The sequence below is a fragment of the Babylonia areolata genome, chromosome 6 (genome assembly GCF_041734735.1).
Source record: "Babylonia areolata isolate BAREFJ2019XMU chromosome 6, ASM4173473v1, whole genome shotgun sequence".
Taxonomy (NCBI): Eukaryota; Metazoa; Mollusca; class Gastropoda; order Neogastropoda; family Buccinidae; genus Babylonia; species Babylonia areolata.
This window is the reverse complement of record NC_134881.1, coordinates 46,747,844-46,768,860: the sequence shown is the minus strand read 5'-3', so window position 1 is coordinate 46,768,860 and position 21,017 is coordinate 46,747,844. Positions and strand designations below refer to the sequence as shown.

Here is a 21,017-nt window from a genome sequence, read left to right as displayed (position 1 = left end):
ACAGTCACTGAACACCCCAACACCTAGCCCCCCAGTCACTGAACACCCAAACACCCAGGTCCACACAGTCACTGAACACCCCAACACCCAGGTCCACACAGTCACTGAACACCCCAACACCCAGGTCCACACAGTCACTGAACACCCTCACACCCAGGTCCACACAGTCACTAAACACCCCAACACCTAGCCCCCCAGTCACTAAACACACCAACACCCAGCCCCACAGTCACTGAACACCCCAACACCCAGCCCCACAGTCACTGAACACCCCAATACCCAGGTCCACACAGTCACTGAACACCCCAATACCCAGCCCCACAGTCACTGAACACCCCAACACCCTGGTCCACACAGTCACTGAACACCCCAACACCCAGGTCCACACAGTCACTAAACACCCCAACACCCAGCCCCCCAGTCACTAAACACCCCAACACCCAGCCCCACAGTCACTAAACACTCCAACACCCAGCCCCACAGTCACTAAACACTCCAACACCCAGCCCCCCAGTCACTGAACACCCCAACACCCAGGTCCACACAGTCACTGAACACCCCAACACCCAGGTCCACACAGTCACTGAACACCCCAGCACCCAGCCCTTCAGTCACTGAACACTCCAGCACCCAGCCCCACAGTCACTGAACACCCCAACACCCAGGCGGAATCCACTGACCTGTGAGAAAGAAAGGAGTCCAGCAGGACGGATGCTATTGGCATTCTCCTGACAGAATCTTCCAGGCGTCAGGTATCTGACAGAGAATTGTTCAAACAGCAGTGATGTTTCCGGTCCTGTGAGGTCTTCGATCGTCTCCATTTTCTCGATGAAGTTAGTGACGCTTTGATTTTTTTACCCAGACAGACGAACGTAAACCAATCAGACACTTGGTGACTGACTGACGTGGGTCAGCAGTGGGGTGGAGGAGGGTGCGGGGGGCGGGGGGGGGGGGAGACAGACAGACAGATAGACAGAGATATACCGGGTGGTGTAGGGGTAGGGGTAGTGATATAAGAAAACGGAAGAGAAGAGAGAATGAGAGAAAGAGATGCTTTTGACGCATTGACAGTTTATTGTCATTACCTGCAAGGATCTGTTAACACAGGGGTGACAAGGGTTCATTCTTATATCACCATTGTGAGGTAGAGGGTGGTGGTAATGACAGAAGAAGAGACAAGAGAAGGGTGTGGGGGTTATACAGAACCTGTTCACTGTGTCCTGACCAATGGCCACTCCCATCAAACGTCACTTCCCGTTTTCTTCTTGCAGTCCTGGTGAAATGAAAACTGAGAGGCAGTTGCTATTCACAACATAAAACATGGGCCGAAACAAACGATGGTCAGGGTGAACTTTCGCATATCAGTGGTTGTAAACTCTCGGTTCAGTTCCCCGCTGCTGCGCCATATCGGTTCCTATATTTTCCTGCTTTTTCGTTGGGTTAACAGTTCTGGATTCTAATGTTTTTAAAATGTGCGCAGTTCGGAGAGAGATTTTTTTCCCCAGCGTATTCTAAATTGTATTTCAAGAATAAGTATGCTATTGAACTAAACGATATACATGGAGAAAGTAAAACGAAGTACACGGATTGATATATGATTTAATGTTTCATGATTTAAAATGCGGACTGCTGGCTTACTTTATATTACCGGGTGTATTTTTTTCTGATCTTGTGAAAATAACAAGGGGTGTAGGGGTGGATTGTTTTAGCTACAAATTAATTTTCACTATAGTGACGATACGGAATTTTTAAAAAAAGAAAAAAAAAGAAAAAAAAGAATTTTCAATTCTTAATAGTTTCCAAAAATCAATAACAATATTAGAAAGACCACAATGGTTTTCGGCAAAGAATTTTCAACGCTTTGCTTTAACATGCTGTGGAAACGATCCAGTGTGTGAAATGTATTGTATTCTATTGTATTGTATTGTACTGTATTGTATTGTATTGTATTGTATCGGAACTTATATCCCCTGAGCCCCATGTTTATACTTGGTGATTTTAATCAGTGCAGTTTGAAGACATTTTTACCCTCTTTTAAACAGTGTGAAACCCGAAAAAATCAAACACTGGACCTTTGCTACGGAAACGTCCCTCATACTTACAGATCAGCTGTTCTTCCTCCTAATGGCACCTCAGATCATAACACAACCCATTTACTTCCATCTGACAGACCTTGAGAAACAGAACCAGTTACTAAGAAGTGTGTGAAAATGTGGACACCTCAGAGGGTGGAAGAACTGAAAGGCTGTTTTGAATGCATGAATGGAATACTCTGTTTGATTCATGTGGTACTGTCAACGAAGCCGTTGGTGTTGTATCAGCTTATATCTCTTTTTGTCAAGACATGATTGATCCCAAGAAAACCTTTTTTTTTTCCAAACAAGTCCTGGGTATCAAAGACCCTTAAATCTACCCTGAACGATAAGAAAATCGCTTTTCAGAGTGGCGATAGAACTCTGATGAAATCTGTTCAAAGCAAGCTTAAAAAAAAAAAAAGGAATCGATTTCCCAAACTGAAAACCTTTAGAACCCAAAACAGTTTTATACCACGGTCGATTCATTTCTTAAATAACTGTCTAAACTAATTAACACACAGGCGTTTTAAAAATTGGCTATTGTGTGTGTGTGTGTGTGTGTGTGTGTGTGGTGTGTGTGTTGGGAGATCTGTAGTTATGTGTATGCGCGCATGTGTGTTTGTGTGTGTGTGTGTGTGTGTGTGTGCGGGGGTGGGGGGCCTGGGGTGAGGGGGGTTTGTGTGTATGTGTGTGTGTGTGTGTGTGCATGCGTATGTGTGTGCGTATATATATATATATATATATATATATATATATATATATATATATATATGTGTGTGTGTGTGTGTGTGTGTGTGTGTGTGTGTGTGTGTGTGTGTGTGTTTGCATGTGCGTGCTTGCGCATGCAAGTTTATGTGAATTATATAATTGTGCATGGAATTAATTTAAATACTGCTGAATAACAATTGGTTTTAACATGAACGTCGTTGTTAAGTATGATATTTTATCTGTTGGCTTACTGTGCTTATCGTACTGGCTGATTTGTGATCATTGTATGGCATTGATTAGCATTAACTTTGTATCTATGCATTTTATGTTCCTTATGTATTCGTGATGAATGACTGTATGTAATGAAAGTATGTAATCATTACATGTTCATAATTGTGATCATGGTACTAAAGATCTTTATCAATTCAGCTTTTCAGCGTTGTATGTCTTTTATGTGCTTACATAGAGTGACTGTGATTTTCGTGTATTGTTTACGTAAAATACACCGGTGACACATGGGTTTCTCTTATTGAGACACTAAAGTATTCTGTATTCGGTATTGTATTACTCTTTGGGTCACAACAGATTTCTCTCTGTGTTGTTGTTCATGTTGATGTTGTTGTTGTACACGTGTATTTGCCGTTGAATAAAAACCATGTTTTGAATGTGGGGATAGAAATGAATGGAGGAGATGGGGGGAAGATGGGGGGTGGGGGGTGGGGGGCATGGGGGGACGTGGCAGCAAGTCCTTTGATGACCGTGTCTTTCTGTTCTCTTCAACCCCCCCACCCCCCACCCCCCCCCCTCTGCACTCTCTGCCTCACCTCGCTTTGTTGTCGTCACCACGTGATGGGGGGTCTGGTCTGAAGCTGAACTGTGCGCACGTGCAGCCATTGTGAGTGTGGTCAGCCGTTTGGAGTTCCGCTATGGTCCATTAGCCACACGACCACGGCCCAGGATGGCAGACAGGCAGTTCACGGCGCCTTTTTTTTAAAATAATTTTTTTTTAAATCTGACGGCCCCTTTTTCATTGATTTTGTTTGTGTGTATTGATCTTCCTTTTGTTTTTTGTCTGGTTTCATGTGATTTTTTTTCCCGTTTATTGTTTTACTTCTTCAGGGCGCACTGACACGCTTGAGAAATTAATGTGATGGCTTGAAACGCACAGAGCAATGGCTTTGGCAAAGTGGTGGTGTTGGTTTTTTTTCTCAAGAGGGGAATAGCCTTCTGTCTGGATTAAAGCACCCACCACTTATTTGCAACAGAAATGTTTTTAACATTTTAAGACATTTTCCAGTTTGATAACACATAGAAATTTGATGTAAACACATACATGGGAAAGGGAAGTGCAAGAGAAATGATTTTTATACAATGACAGGAACATTGCTTTCTGAACATATCTTGTGAGTTATAAGTGCTGCAGTCCTGAAATAGATTTGTTATTATTGGCTGTGATTCCCAACACGTACAGGTTCTCTTTTTTTTTTTTAAACGTCGTTTTCAGACATTCAGAATAAGATACAACACGGTCAGTTTTCCGTGTTCTCATGATATGTCCTTTTTTGAAGTGTGACGTCATGAATGTCCATATTCCTTGATTATCTGGGTGTCTACAACATTACAAATCACTGTGGTGATGGCAGCGGTTATAATGACTTCAGTAATCGCAAACAAATTTTCTGTTACGGTTTGAGACTGGTAAAGCTGTTTCTTTTCACTCGGTCAGTGGCCTGACACCTGACACATGTACAGTGTAGATGTAGCACTACGTGTCTTGGTGTTCCTACTGTCAGTGTAGATGTAGCACTACGTGTCTCGGTGTTCCTACTGTCAGTGTAGATGTAGCACTACGTGTCTCGGTGTTCCTACTGTCAGTGTAGATGTAGCACTACGTGTCTCGGTGTTCCTACTGTCAGTGTAGATGTAGCACTACGTGTCTTGGTGTTCCTACTGTCAGTGTAGATGTAGCACTACGTGTCTCGGTGTTCCTACTGTCAGTGTAGATGTAGCGCTACGTGTCTCGATGTCCCTACTGTCAGTGTAGATGTAGCACTACGTGTCTCGATGTCCCTACTGTCAGTGTAGATGTAGGATTACGTGTATCGGTGTTCCTACTGTCAGTGTATATGTAGCACTACGTGTCTTGGTGTTCCTACTGTCAGTGTAGATGTAGCACTACGTGTCTTGGTGTTCCTACTGTCAGTGTAGATGTATCACTACGTGTCTTGGTTTTCCTACTGTCAGTGTAGATGTAGCACTACGTGTCTTTGTGTTCCTACTGTCAGTGTAGATGTAGCACTACGTGTCTCGGTGTTCCTACTGTCAGTGTAGATGTAGCACTACGTGTCTCGGTGTTCCTACTGTCAGTGTAGCACTACGTGTCTCGGTGTTCCTACTGTCAGTGTAGATGTAGCACCACGTGTCTTGGTGTTCCTACTGTCAGTGTAGATGTAGCACTACGTGTCTTGGTGGTCCTACTGTCAGTGTAGATGTAGCACTACGTGTCTTGGTCTTACTACTGTCAGTGTAGATGTAGCACTACGTGTCTTGGTGGTCCTACTGTCAGTGTAGATGTAGCACTACGTGTCTTGGTGTTCCTACTGTCAGTATAGCACTGCGTGTCTCGGTGTGCCTACTGTCAGTATAGCACTGCGTGTCTTGGTGTTCCTACTGTCAGTATAGCACTACGTGTCTCGGTGTTCCTACTGTCAGTGTAGATGTATCACTACGTGTCTCGGTGTTCCTACTGTCAGTATAGCACTGCGTGTCTTGATGTTCCTACTGTCAGTATAGCAATACGTGTCTTGGTGTTCCTACTGTCAGTATAGCACTACGTGTCTCGGTGTTCCTACTGTCAGTGTAGATGTAGCACTACGTGTCTTGGTGTTCCTACTGTCAGTGTAGATGTATCACTGCGTGTCTTTGTATTCCTACTGTCAGTGTAGATGTATCACTACATGTCTTTGTATTCCTACTGTCAGTGTAGATGTAGCACTACGTGTCTCGGTGTTCCTACTATCAGTGTAGATGTATCACTACGTGTCTTTGTATTCCTTCTGTCAGTGTAGATGTAGCACTACGTGTCTCGGCGTTCCTACTGTCAGTGTAGTACTACGTGTCTTGGTGTTCCTACTGTCAGTATAGCACTGCGTGTCTCGGTGTTCCTACTGTCAGTGTAGATGTATCACTACGTGTCTTTGTATTCCTACTGTCAGTGTTGATGTAGCACTACGTGTCTCGGTGTTCCTACTGTCAGTGTAGCACTACGTGTCTTGGTGTTCCTACTGTCAGTGTAGATGTAGCACTACGTGTCTTGGTGGCCCTGCTGTCAGTGTAGATGTAGCACTACGTGTCTCGGTGTTCCTACTGTCAGTGTAGATGTAGCACTACGTGTCTTGGTGTTCCTACTGTCAGTGTAGCACTACGTGTCTTGGTGTTCCTACTGTCAGTGTAGCACTACGTGTCCTGGTGTTCCAACTGTCAGTGTAGATGTAGCACTATATGTCTCGGTGTTCATACTGTCAGTGTAGATGTAGCTCTACGTGTCTCGGTGTTCCTACTGTCAGTGTAGATGTAGCACTACGTGTCTTGGTGTTCCTACTGTCAGTGTAGCACTACGTGTCTTGGTGTTCCTACTGTCAGTGTAGCACTACGTGTCCTGGTGTTCCAACTGTCAGTGTAGATGTAGCACTACGTGTCTTGGTGTTCCTACTGTCAGTGTAGCGCTACGTGTCTTGGTGTTCCTACTGTCAATGTAGATGTAGCGCTAAGTCTCTTTGTGTGCCTACTGTCAGTGTAGATGTAGCACTACGTGTCTCGGTGTTCCTACTGTCAGTGTAGATGTAGCACTACGTGTCTCGGTGTTCCTACTGTCAGTGTAGATGTAGCACTACGTGTCTTGGTGGCCCTACTGTCAGTGTAGATGTAGCACTACGTGTCTTTGTGTTCCTACTGTCAGTGTAGATGTAGCACTACGTGTCTTGGTGTTCCTACTGTCAGTGTAGATGTAGCACTACGTGTCTCGGTGTTCCTACTGTCAGTGTAGATGTAGCACTACGTGTCTTGGTGTTCCTACTGTCAATGTAGATGTAGCGCTACGTGTCTTTGTGTTCCTACTGTCAGTGTATATGTAGCACTACGTGTCTCGGTGTTCCTACTGTCAGTGTAGATGTAGCACTACGTGTCTCGGTGTTCCTACTGTCAGTGTATATGTAGCACTACGTGTCTCGGTGTTCCTACTGTCAGTGTAGATGTAGCACTACGTCTCTTTGTGTTCATACTGTCAGTGTAGATGTAGCGCTACGTATCTTAGTGGTCCTACTGTCAGTGTAGATGTAGCACTACGTGTCTTGGTGTATCTACTGTCAATGTAGATGTAGCACTACGTGTCTCGGTGTTCCTACTGTCAGTGTAGATGTAGCACTACGTGTCTTGGTGTTCCTACTGTAAGTGTAGCACTACGTGTCTCAGTGTTCTTACTGTCAGTATAGCACTACGTGTCTCGGTGTTCCTACTGTCAGTGTAGCACTAAGTGTCTCGATGTTCCTACTGTCAGTGTAGCACTAAGTGTCTCGATGTTCCTACTGTCAGTGTAGATGTAGCACTACGTGTCTCGGTGTTCCTACTGTCAGTGTAGGTGTAGCACTACGTGTCTCGGTGTTCCTGCTGTCAGTGTAGATGTAGCACTGCGTGTCGTGGTGTCGCTATGGTCAATGTAGCACTACGGAACCTTTTGGTGGAAGGCATCGCTTTAAAACTTTGGCTTCCGCCATGGTCTTGTATTGTGCGGGATTGCTGGCAGATTAACTCATTCAGTACGGCCAGTCCTCTCTTCTCCTCTACACAGACCCCTCGGATGTCCAGTGGGTGTCTGAATGACCCAACCTTTAGCTTCCGTCGTCAGAATTGTGGTATTCTTTGTCAACATTCGCCTTCCGCTTGCAATATTTTGATGATGGTAATTGGGGTGAAACGCTGTTAACGTCGTCTCTTTCGCCGTTCGTATGGAGAGAGTTAAAAAAAAAGTTTCTTTTAGTTCCACTGTAATTCTGGTCCATGGCCAGCGGTGCTTCCTGTCCTTGGTAGCTGCACACTGCTGCACTGCTGAACCCTGGTCACGGAAACGACAGTGTTTCGTTATCCATATTTCAGGTTGATACGGATCATTCGTCCTTCCATGCGATAAGCTTTTCTGGTGGGAAAAGGCGATTTAGTGAGTTGCAAGAGTTCGTCTACCTTCAGTTCTTGTGGAAATGTGTTATCACTTAACGCAGGGATGCGGCAAGAACTGTGATTCAGGAAAGACTTCCTTTGTCGCCCCCTTACTCCCTCGCTCAGCACGAAACCGTTTCTTTCCGTTACACACGTGTCCTTCGTGTGGACATAAGCCTACGTGCATGTTGGGATGTCCTGGAAATCGACTGTGTCTGAATTACCCTGAACACTTGGAGGGGAGGGGGTGGGGTGGAGGGGGGGGCAGACGAAAAGAATTTGTCGAACACATGGAGTGAGTGCCAGAACCATGTTGAGATGTAGACAATCCACTGGACTGTAATTTCGTCCTCAGCAGCATGGCATTGAGGACTGTGGACTGTCTCGCTGTCTTTAAATCAAACTTTCCGATGTAGGGATCGGGACAGTGTACTTGATTGTGATGATAAATCAATGATCCGAACAAACACAGACAGGAGAGGGCACGCGATGAAGACTAAAAGCAGGCTTTGAATTTCCCTCCGGTCAGAACAGAAAGACCCAAGAGCTGACGGCGATGTCAAGGAGAGAAAGGAGGATGAAGTGGAAGCGATGTAAGCAGAAGGAACAGAGACGGGGAGAGAGGAGATCAGACAGCCTTGTGGATGGAAGTACAGTCCATGAAACAGCAGTACCAGTTTCTCAAGGAGGTAATACTTGCGTAAATTCATATACGCTACACCACATCTGCTAGGCAGATGCCTGACCAACAGCATGACCCAACACGCTTCGTCAGGCCTTAGGTGCATGCATATAATTATGTTTGTGTAGACATCAGAGTGGTTTTCTTCTACAGAACGTTTCCAGAAGACAACACTTTTATTGCCATGGGTTCTTTTTCTGTGCGACAACAGGAACTCCGTTTATCGTCTCATCTGAATGACGAGCCGCCCAGTTGAACTTTTCATTCCAACATGGGAGAAAAGGCGAGAGCGGGATTGGAAACCATATCCCTCAGGGACTCCGTATTGACAGATGAGCGCCTTAACCATTCAGCCACCTTCCTCCTCCAGCAGACAGCAGTGGCTGACCAGTAAGGCCCTGTTCTTGTTTCCACATCGTACCGAATGCTCACATGGAATATAGGATCTTTAACGTGCATATTTGATCTGCTTGCGTATACACACTGCCTGTCAGGATTACCACATCCACCCTCCCACAGCGGCTGCCAGCGACATTTCACCGTCACCAGTCACCAGTTGTTATTGCCTTGGAGTTTGACAGACTGTGAACTGCACAGTCATTGGGGGTCTGCTCGTGCTGTGCTCGTTGAGACAGAAACTAACAGGACATCGCTTGCACCAAACGCCAGTTTTCTCCGTGTCTCTTAAGGGCGAACACAACCATACGCACACACGCGCGCGCGCGCGCGCGCACACACACACACACACACACACACACACACACACACACACACACACACACACATATCAAAAAATAAGATTTAAAGTTTTAAGAACTGCAGACTTCACAAACAGTTGGGGACCACTTCCTGTGTTGCTGTGATTTTGATTTTCGGGTTGACATGATTCTGCAGGAGGCCATGCTTGTGACCGGATTGACACGAAATTTCTGGGCATCGTTTTGGATTATTGAATTCAATGTTTGTGCAGACTGTTATCATTTTGGTTTGTCCATTTTAGTTTGAAGTTTGTGTGGGAAAGTGGTTTTTAACTTTTTTCCCCCCGTGAAACAGGCATGTAGTAGAAAACGAAACTTTGCATGCACTAAGTCGAACCCATATTCTGGTTCTGTCTCTCTGTCTCTGTCTCTCTCTGTCTGACTCTCTGCATGTACCCTTCTCCATCCCGTGCTGTATGTCTCCGTGGATCAGTCAATGTCTGTCTCTCTTCATTTTTTTATGTCTGCCTGTCTGTCTGTCTGCCAGTCTGTCCGTCTGTCTGTCCGTCTGTTTTTCCCTTTCGGTCTCTCTGTCGCTTTTGTCTGTCGGTCTCTGTCTCAATCTGTCTGTCCGCCTCTCTGTTCGTCTGTCTGTCTGTCTGTCTGTGTGATCCCATTACATACCCTGTTAGTTACCTATGAAGGAAGCGACGTTTGCTCTGTCAGTGGGAAATGGAGCAGAGCGGTACATTCCAACCATACTGTCTCTTGATGTCTTTCTCACTCCTCTGTCCGTCTGTCTGTCTCTCTGCTGCCTGTTGTCTGTTTGTGTGTCCGTCTTTCTGTTGTCTGTGTGTTTGTCAGTCAGTCTGTCAGTCTCTCTCTCTCTGTCTGTCTGTCTCTGTGTCTCTGTCTGTCTCTCTCTCTACGTTTGTCTTGTGTCATTGCTGGGAGTGATGTGCACCGAACAAACCAGTTTCACCCGTCACTGGGCCTGTCTGACACGTGTGTCCTCCGTTCCAAGTACACCTGACCTTCTGGTGGCGCCGTTTGCCTACCACCACCCCATCCCCCACTCCCTACGTGTCTTATTCTTTTTTAGCAGCCTCATCATCTGCACTTTTTCAGAGGCATTACCACCACGCCACTGCCCTCGCCGCCTCCCTCCTCCCCATACACAACCACACCCGGGTTTCGTCCTTTTTCACTGACATCGCTGGAAAAAAAAAGTGCAGAGCATTCGGTCGTTCTTTTTCACGCCACGTTTCTTCCTGTCACGGCCCAGTTGCTGTGTGACCAATCAGTGGCTGGCTTTATTGACCCAGTTGCTGTGTGGCCAATCAGTGGCTGGCTTCATTGACCCAGTTGCTGTGTGGCCAATGAGTGGCTGGCTTCATTGACCCAGTTGATGTGTGGCCAATCAGTGGCTGGCTTCATTGACCCAGTTGCTGTGTGGCCAATGAGTGGCTGGCTTCATTGACCCAGTTGATGTGTGGCCAATCAGTGGCTGGCTTCATTGACCCAGTTGCTGTGTGGCCAATCAGTGGCTGGCTTCATTGCCGCAGCGTGGGGCAGCCAGTGGGAGGCGTCAGACATACAGTGTGTCGTTTTGCGCCCAGTCTGGAAGCAGCTACGAAGAAAGTGATCAAACTCTTTATGATTTCTACTTCTTCGTTCCACGTTAAACTGGTTGGATGAATAGTTAGCAGCGTCACATTGACTGGTTGGTCGAACAGTTATCAGCGTCACGTTAAACTGGTTGGATGAATAGTTAGCTGCGTCACAACGGCACCAGCCGGTCGCTTTAAGTGTACTTTACGAGTTTCTTGTTTGATAATTTTTTTTTTGTTGTGGTGGTTTTGATGCTCACACACACACACACACACACACACACACACACACACACACACACACACACACATATACATATATATATATATATATATATATATATATATATATATATATATATATATATACAGATACAGATACACACACAGAGATACACAGACGCACATACACACAAGAGGCATACATTTTCCAGACACTGGCATACGTATGTGCACACTTACGTACACGTACACACATACGCGAAATAGATAAATAAGTATATTGTCGATAATGGTCTTACATTATCAGCAGAAAAAACACACATTCTGCTTTTTAACAATGGTAATAATCCAGAAGAGTTACCAACATCTAAAATTAAAAATGAGGCAATTCTGTACAGAGATACGATAAAATTTTTAGGCTTAATGCTTACTTCAAAACTAGCTTGGAATGCCCATATTGAATATATAATAACAAAAGCAAGAAAATGTTTAAACGTACTCAAATTTATAAGTAAACAGTACTGGGGACAAGATATAACGATATTGAAACATTTATCATATCACTTATTCGATCCAAACTATCGTATGGACAAGAAGTCCTTTTCAATGCTCCAAATTTTTGTTAAAGAAACTTCAAAGCACTGATTGTAAAGCATATAGACTTGCCCTTGGCGTACCTTTCCACGCATTGACCCTCAAAGAAATAGGAGAATTACCTTTGGATGAATACCGAAACCTGGCATGTGATAAATACGTATTGAGAAGCTCAACAACTGAAAATTTTACATCAGAGGAAGTAAGAAGTACATTTGAAAACAATTCCCAAAAGGAGCTAAAACGATATCTTATCTAACGCCAAATTGGCACGTTTGTGTCAAACCTTTTCCAAAAGTCTGAAATTAATCCAGATGATGTAAACACGCAGAAAACAGTAAGTCCATGCCCCATTTGGGAGATGAGTAAAGCATAGTTTAATATCAGTCATACTGACATTGCCCCCCCAACACCCCCCCCCCCCAAAAAAAAAAAAAAAAATCATGGCAACAGAAGTCCGATTACACCTTCAGAATAAACACCGTGATCACTTACATATTTACACAGACGGCTCACTCCTAGACAATGGCCAAGCAGGTTCAGTTTCGTTATACCAAAACTGAAAACTGAACGATCATACTGTATTGGTAAAAACTGATCAATATTCACAGCTGAACTTATCGCTGTTCTTATGGCTTTGAATTATATTCTTGATCTTCCAGCTTGCCTTCTACAAGTCTTATTTTGTGTTGATTCAAAATCTGTATTATATGCTTCAAACTCATCAAATTGTAAAAACAAGTCCAAAATGATAATAGAAATCAGTCACATTGTGCATCTTTTAAATTTGAGAGGAAAACATATAACTTTTTGTTGGGTTCCTTCTCACCTTGGTCTCCTATATAATGAATGGCATGACAGGGCTGCAAGAAAAGGTGCAAAACACCAACAGGGGACCAAAGAACTATGCGCATTTGTCTGTACAAGAGGGGTACCGCTTACTGGAACAAGCATCGTGGAGCAAAGTCGGGGAAATATACCAAGAAAATGGCAAAGTTTTGAATAAAAGTTTAAATAATATTCAACAACCGGAATATATCAATCAATCAAATACATTAAGTAATTTAATCAGATTACGGCAAACACAGGCATTATCGAACAGGATAAAGCTGAACGCTTTTATAACAAAGTTCAGCAAATATTTTAAATGCACATGTGAAGAATCTATTTCTAGCAAACACATACTATTTGAATGTCAGAGTCTAAAACCGTTTTTACCAAAATTCTCGGAAATTTCTTGTGAATCTATTTTTGACAATTTCAAGATGTTACCTGCTATTGCAGAAGTTTTGCTGCATAGTCCAATTGGACATTTGTTACGGTTGTTACAGTTGTTTGATGTTAGCGTTTCCATCTATTATGCCTGTGTCTCCCTTTTATTTTTTCCAACGTTCTGTATCTTTCCCCACCACGCACACACATGCGCGCGCGCGCACAGACAGACAGACACACAGACACACAGACACACACACACACACACACACACACACACACACACACACACACACACACACACCATTACTGTTCCCACCACCACGCCACCCCACCCTTTTTTTCCGTCTAATATCACTTAAAGTAGAAAGACATCATACTGAAGACTACTACTACTACTACTACTACTACTACTACTACTACTACTACTACCACACACACACACACACACACACACACAAGCACACCCATCCCTCAAACTCCAAACATAATCACACAAATGAGATGATGGCAGCACTTGGAATCAGTAAATCCCTACCCAGCATTGACAAATGCTTTTTAATACTCTCCAAAGGGCACACAATCCATGAATCAGGAACCTCCTGAGGCCGCCGTATTACGTAATCTGGCCTTGCATGGGGGGACAAAAACTGTCAGATCGGCAGCTGTGGCGGAGTGTTAGAGGCCACGACTTGATGGGGGAGCCAAGACAAAACACACTGTTTCTCTTCTGGTCGCCTTTCTCTGTCCCCCCCCCCCTCTCTCTGTCTTTCTCTGTCCCCCCTCCCTCTCTGTCTTTCTCTGTCCCCCTCCCCCTCTCTCTCTGTCTTTCTCTGTCCCCCCTCCCCCTCTCTCTCTTTCTCTGTCCCCCTCCCCCTCTCTCTGTCTTTCTCTGTCCCCCCTCTCTCTGTGTCTTTCTCTGTCCCCCTCTCTCTCTGTCTTTCTCTGTCCCCCTCCCCCTCTCTCTCTGTCTTTCTCTGTCCCCCTCCCCCTCTCTCTCTGTCTTTCTCTGTCCCCCTCCCCCTCTCTCTCTGTCTTTCTCTGTCCCCCTCCCCCTCTCTCTGTCTTTCTCTGTCCCCCCTCTCTATATCTGTCTTTCTCTGTCCCCCCTCTCTCTGTCTTTCTCTGTCTCCCCCCTCTCTCTGTCTTTCTCTGTCTTTCTCTGTCTTCCCCCTCTCTCTCTGTCTTTCTCTGTCTCCCCCCTCTCTCTCTGTCTTTCTCTGTCCCCCCTCTTTCTCTCTGTCTTTCTCTGTCCCCCTCCTCTCTCTCTGTGTCTTTCTCTGTCCCCCTCCCTCTCTCTCTGTCTTTCTCTGTCCCCCTCCCTCTCTCTGCCTTTCTCTGTCCCCCCTCTCTCTCTCTGTCTTTCTCTGTCCCCCTCCCCCTCTCTCTGTCTTTCTCTGTCCCCCTCCCCCTCTCTCTCTGTCTTTCTCTGTCCCCCTCCCCCTCTCTCTGTCTTTCTCTGTCCCCCCTCCCCCCTCTCTCTCTGTCTTTCTCTGTCCCCCCCTCTCTCTCTCTGTCTTTCTCTGTCCCCCCTCCATCTCTGTCTTTCTCTGTCCCCCTCCCCCTCTCTCTGTCTTTCTCTGTCCCCCTCCCCCTCTCTCTCTGTCTTTCTCTGTCCCCCTCCCCCTCTCTCTGTCTTTCTCAGTCCCCCCTCTCTATATCTGTCTTCTCTGTCCCCCCCCCTCTCTCTGTCTTTCTCTGTCCCCCCTCTTTCTCTCTGTCTTTCTCTGTCCCCCTCCTCTCTCTCTCTGTCTTTCTCTGTCCTCCTCTCTCTCTCTCTGTCTTTCTCTGTCCCCCCTCTCTCTCTGTCTTTCTCTGTCCCCCTCCTCTCTCTCTCTGTCTTTCTCTGTCCCCCCCCCTTTCTCTCTCTGCCTTTCTCTGTCCCCCCCTCTCTCTCTGTCTTTCTCTGTCCCCCCCTCTCTCTCTTCTCTGCCCCCCTCCCTCCCTCTCTCTCTGTGTCTTTCTCTGCCCCCCTCTCTCTGTGTCTTTCTCTGTCCCCCCTCTCTCTCTGTCTTTCTCTGTCCCCCTTCTCTCTCTCTCTGTCTTTCTCTGTCCCCCCCTCTCTCTCTCTTTCTCTGTCCCCCTCCCTCCCTCTCTCTCTGTGTCTTTCTCTGCCCCCCTTCTCTCTCTGTCTTTCTCTGCCCCCCTCCCTCCCTCTCTCTCTCTGTCTTTCTCTGTCCCCCTCCCTCCCTCTCTCTCTGTGTCTTTCTCTGTCCCCCCTCTCTCTCTGTCTTTCTCTGTCCCCTCTCTCTGTGTGTCTGTCTGTCTGTCTGTCTCTGTGTCCTTGTCTCTCTCAGTCTCTGTCTCTCTCTTTCTGTCTGTCTGTCTCTGTCACTCTATGGGACTTTGTCTCTCTGTCTCTCTGTTTCCGTCTGTCTGTCTCTCGCTGTCTGCCTCTGTCACTCCCTGTGTGTCTCTGTCTCTGTATTTTTCTGTCTGACTGCCTGTCTCTTTCATGAAGGCACGGACTGTATTTTTATTTGACCAAACGCGACTGTACGACTTTAGAATGTTGATAGATTTATCCCTTCTGAGGCCTTTGTTAGGCCTCACTGAATACCAATACATCCATTTCCTGGACTTTTCTCGGTCTCTCTCGCTCTCTCCATCTGTGTGTGTGTGTGTGTGTGTGTGTGTGTGTGTGTGTGTGTGTGTGTGTGTGTGTGTGTGTGTGTGTGTGTACTTGAAAGTTCTTCGTCGTATATCTAGGTCGCCGTTTTTGTGACAAGCTGAGAGAAAAAAGGAGGTATTCATTGGAAAGCTTTCACACTAAAGTAAGAGAACGAAACAACGGGCGTTAGAGAGAGAGAGAGGGGGGGGGGGGGAGGGAGAGGGGGAGGAGAGAGAGAGAGAGAGAGAGAGAGAGAGGTGGGGAGAGAGAACTGAGCACTTGTGAGTGTCTTTCAAAAACAGAACTTTCGTTTTTCGTCCTCTGCGCATAGACCTTTATATGTTTATTAATTTTTCTCTTTTCTTTTCCATTTTTTTTTTTTCAAAACCGCATTCAAACTGACGCTGTCGAAACACGGCGTCTTTATTTCCAGACATTTCAGCCATGAATCGGTCGGAGAAAATCTGTTCAGCTCTAAAATCTAAAACGTGGAATGCATCTGAAGCATGTAGTATACGCGATTTTCAGCTTTCTTCCCCCAAAACTTACCACGTCTGTGATTGGCTATTTGCCGTCTGCGAAGCTCAGACTGTATGGCTTTTTATGGCTGATTTGGTTGGAGAGTTTCAGTGTGTTTTTTTTCCAGGTCATAACGCCATAACTTCTGTTCAGTTCTCTGTCCCTCTCGGAATCTTTAGCTGTCGAATGGTGTTCTGTAGGCTTTTGCTGGGTAAGTAAAACAGCGTAACGCAGCATAAACCCTAACAGCAAAAAAAGGTAAGTAAAACAGCGTAACGCAGCATAAACCATGAACATCAATAAAAGGTAAGTAAAACAGCGTAAGCAGCATAAACCCTAAACAGCAATAAAGGTAAGTAAAACAGCGTAAGCAGCATAAACCCTAACAGCAATAAAAGGTAAGTAAAACAGCGTGACGCAGCATAAACCATGAACACCAATAAAAGGTAAGTAAAACAGCGTAAGCAGCATAAACCCTAACAGCAAAAAAAGGTAAGTAAAACAGCGTAACGCAGCATAAACCATGAACAGCAATAAAAGGTAAGTAAAACATCGTAAGCAGCATAAACCCTAACAGCAATAAAAGGTAAGTAAAACAGCGTGACGCAGCATAAACCATGAACATCAATAAAAGGTAAGTAAAACAGCGTAAGCAGCATAAACCAGAACAGCAAAAAAAGGTAAGTAGAACAGCGTCACGCAGCATAAACCATGAACAGCAATAAAAGGTAAGTAAAACAGATAATGCAGCATAATCCCTGAACAGCAATGAAAGGTAAATAAAACAGCGTGACGCAGCACAAACCATGAACAGCAATGAAAGGTAAGTAAAACAGCGTGACGCAGCACAAACCCTGAACAGCAATGAAAGGTAAATAAAACAGCGTGACGCAGCACAAACCATGAACAGCATCAAAAGAACAAACAACTTGTTAACAATGTCTATGGAGCTGGAAAAGCCGATGATCGAAAAGCAATCTTCAAATTGGGAATTGCATGAAATGAGGATCGCTGATTTACTTCCGAAACCAGCCTCCAGAGAGAACACACCACGGTGGTTTTGAGGGGGTGTTTCGTTTTAAATGTGGTGTGTGTGTGTGTGTGTGTGTGTGTGTGTGTGTGTGTGTGTGTGTGTCGGCGAGTGAGTGAGAGAGAGAGAGAGAGAGAGTGTGTGTGTGTGTGTGGCGCGCGTGCTAGCTTGAAAATCAGAACACCCTCTTTGTGGTTTGCTAAACGTGTTAGACTTTTCCTTTCTTCAAAAGTCAGACTGCCACTTCTGTTTTTCATCCTTTCTTTTCAACCTAATGACGATGAAAGGAGGATGGTTTTGAGGAGACGAAACAGAGACTGTCTTTTCTGTCTGTGTTTGTTTATCTGTGTCCTTCTGTCTTCCCTGTTCACGCAATGAAGATGGGGGGAAGCCGATTTTCGGGGGATCGGAGAGAAAGGTCGAAAGAGGGGATGTTTCTTTGAATTAACCTCATAGATATACACCAGCTGGGTTTTGTAAAAACTTGTTATTCCACTCCGGTATTTGCTGCCATCATGAAGCAAGAATGACACAAGCTGTTTGCGATTCCGAAGAATAAAACAAAGAGAGCAAAGTTAGGGTATTGCTAAAAAAGCATCAACTTACCCCCCGGTTTCTTCATCCTATCTTTCTTCCGCTCTTGGTTCATTCGCCTGTTTAACTTCTATCCACTATTGTGATTTTAGATCCCGATTTCCAAGTGTGTTAAGGGGGTGATATAGTCGTGAAGTGAATTGACCAAATCAGATCGTGGGCACATGTCGTTCATTGAACGGTGACACAAGGGAATTCTTTCTTTCTGTGTTCATGTCTCTTGAACTGCCAGCACAGTGGTATGTCTTGCTTGTTTGGTCCTTTGGTTTAGTTATTGTTGTTGTTGTTTTTTGCTGGTACGTTTTGAGAGATTTCAGTAGGACATGTAGGCGTACTTTTGGTATTGCAGGTTTGAAACGACCTTGAGTGTCGTGTGACGAGACGAGAATCCACGTGCTACAAGTGACACGGAGGACTGCAGTTTAGGTGAGTTCTTGTCGCTGACTTGTCCAGTTGGTTCCGTCTGTCTGTCGTTTCTTCTTCACTTCCTGTTACTTCCTGCCACTGCTGTTGTTGCTACTACTTCCTGCTACTGCTGTTGTTGCAACTACTTCCTGCTACTGCTGTTGTTGCTACTACTTCCTGCTACTGCTGTTGTTGCTACTACTTCCTGCTACTGCTGTTGTTGCTACTACTTCCTGCCACTGCTGTTGTTGTTACTACTTCCTGCCACTGCTGTTGTTGCAACTACTTCCTGCTACTGCTGTTGTTGCTACTACTTCCTGCTACTGCTGTTGTTGCAACTACTTCCTGCTACTGCTGTTGTTGCTACTACTTCCTGCTACTGCTGTTGTTGCTACTACTTCCTGCTACTGCTGTTGTTGCTACTACTGCTGTTGTTGCTATCTTGTCTCGTTGCGCGCTATCGTCTTTGTCGTTGCTTCCCCTCCCTCTCTTCCCCCTCTCTGTCAGTCACCAGTCTTCTTGAACACTCACTTTCGTCTCTCTGTGGCACTGTCTGTCTCTCTTTCTCTCTTTCAGCTACTGTCTTCTTTCTCACTCACTCTAGTCTCTGTCTCTCTCTTTCCTCTGTTTATTTTTCTTGCCTGGCTATGCAAACCACGAGTTGAACAACTGCACGAGCAGGACGAGCAAGTGGGAAGGGGAACATCTTTCCATTCCTGCATTCTTGTTTTTTTCTGTGTGATTTTGATGGAATCTTTAACGAGGGAGGGTGAGAGGCCGGGAGAGACAGAGACTGGCTTGCCTTGCTGCCCTGTGTTTCATCTTCAGTGACGGAGGACATGGGGGTGGGGGGTGGGGAGGGGGGTATCCTTCAGCCAGAAAGTTATGATCGGCTACACCCCCTGCTGCTTCGCTGTTCCTTCTGCCTTCACATTCAGGTGTCAAGGTTCTTCTGGGCATCGTCTTCAGCTTACGCTTTTCTTCATTCTATCTTTTATTTGTTTCTTCATTTTATCTTTTATTTGTTTATTCATTTGTTGCAGCCACATGTTTGATAATCTAATTGACATAGAGGGTGGCTTGGAAAATTCGAATATTAGATTTCATGATTTTTTTTGTTTGTTTGCTGTTGTTGGTGTTGTTGCTTGTTTGATATTCTTGGAACAGATTATTAAAGTACAATGAAATTTTGTGGCGAATAAAGAAACATAAATGCTGCTGAATCAGTCATTTTTGTTTTTTTTACTCTTCTTTTTTGTCTTATAAATCATCAAGACATATCAGTCAAAAGAATCCAATTATTTTGTAATTTTCAGCTTGAAAAAGAAAGATGCATGTTTACGCAAAGGGAAAAAATATACCCAACAATGTGGAGGAAACATATCAAATGACGAACGAAGCAAGGAGATGTGGTTTGACAAGAAAACACCAGCGATAAAGAAACGTGGCATCATGTGGGCAGTGGTTACCTCTTTATTAGTTGTATCTTTTTTGTTATTGTCTTTTCTTGATTTCTTATATTATTCAGGAAATAGAAAATCGGTTGGAATCTAAAATTCGCCAGTTAAAAAAAACAAAAAAACACAACAAAAAATCGAAAAGATAGGAAAGGTAACTCCAGTCACAGAGATCTTCACAAGCTGATAGATAAACCATGGTGAAAAAATGATGACCGGAGTCCGTTACCGAAGACATGAAATGAATGATTTTGTTCTGCGGGTTGGTTTTGTTTGTGTGTGATAGATGATAGCCTTTTGAAACAGCAATTTCACCACAACAGCTGCACGCATCTGTCTGCCGGTTTGTTTCATATAATCTGCAACTCAGCACGAAGGGGAGGGGAGGGGGCAGGAGGGGTCGGTGGGGTGATGGGGGGGGAGGGGTGCGGGGGGCAGAGGATGGGGGTGGGAGGGCGTGGGGATAATGGGTGGAAGGGAGAGCTGATGAAAGCAGTAATGACCAGCATCAGTATGCAAACGAAATGGAGCAGTATTCACAATACACTCGTACCACTGGGTTCGGTTTTATTCTGCATAGAGAATGAAGCGGGCAGACGTGGTTGACAAGTGTGTAGGAGGGAGGGCGGTGATGGTGGTGGGAATAGCGAGGTGTGTAGGGGTGACGGTGATGGTGGTGATGGTGGTGGGAATAGCGAGGTGTGTAGGGGTGACGGTGATGGTGGTGGGAATAGCGAGGTGTGTAGAGGTGACGGTAGGAGGGGTGGTGGTGATGGTGGTGGGAATAGCGAGGTGTGTAGGGGTGACGGTGGTGATGGTGGTGGGAATAGCGAGGTGTGTAGGGGTGACGGTGATGGTGGTGATGGTGGTGGGAATAGCGAGGTGTGTAGGGGTGACGGTGGGAGGGGTGGTGGTGATGGTGGTGGGAATAGCGAGGTGTGTAGGGGTGACGGTGATGGTGGTGATGGTGGTGGGAATAGCGAGGTGTGTAGGGGTGACGGTGATGGTGGTGATGGTGGTGGGAATAGCGAGGTGTGTAGGGGTGACGGTAGTGATGGTGGTGGGAATAGCGAGGTGTGTAGGGGTGACGGTAGTGATGGTGGTGGGAATAGCGAGGTGTGTAGGGGTGACGGTGGTGATGGTGGTGGGAATAGCGAGGTGTGTAGGGGTGACGGTAGTGATGGTGGTGGGAATAGTGAGGTGTGTAGGGGTGACGGTGGTGATGGTGGTGGGAATAGCGAGGTGTGTAGGGGTGACGGTAGTGATGGTGGTGGGAATAGTGAGGTGTGTAGGGGTGACGGTAGTGATGGTGGTGGGAATAGCGAGGTGTGTAGGGGTGACGGTAGTGATGGTGGTGGGAATAGTGAGGTGTGTAGGGGTGACGGTAGT

The 21,017-nt window shown here is 45.5% G+C and overlaps 1 long non-coding RNA gene across 1 annotated transcript in view; it reads left to right on the top strand.

The window, feature by feature from the left end:
* LOC143283424 (uncharacterized) overlaps window positions 1-21,017 on the top strand; it is a 111,941-nt gene that overhangs the window by 71,152 nt on the left and 19,772 nt on the right. The window contains exon 3 of the long non-coding RNA XR_013055402.1: window positions 18,116-18,192. This is a non-coding gene — a long non-coding RNA (uncharacterized LOC143283424). The remainder of the gene's footprint in view (window positions 1-18,115; window positions 18,193-21,017) is intronic.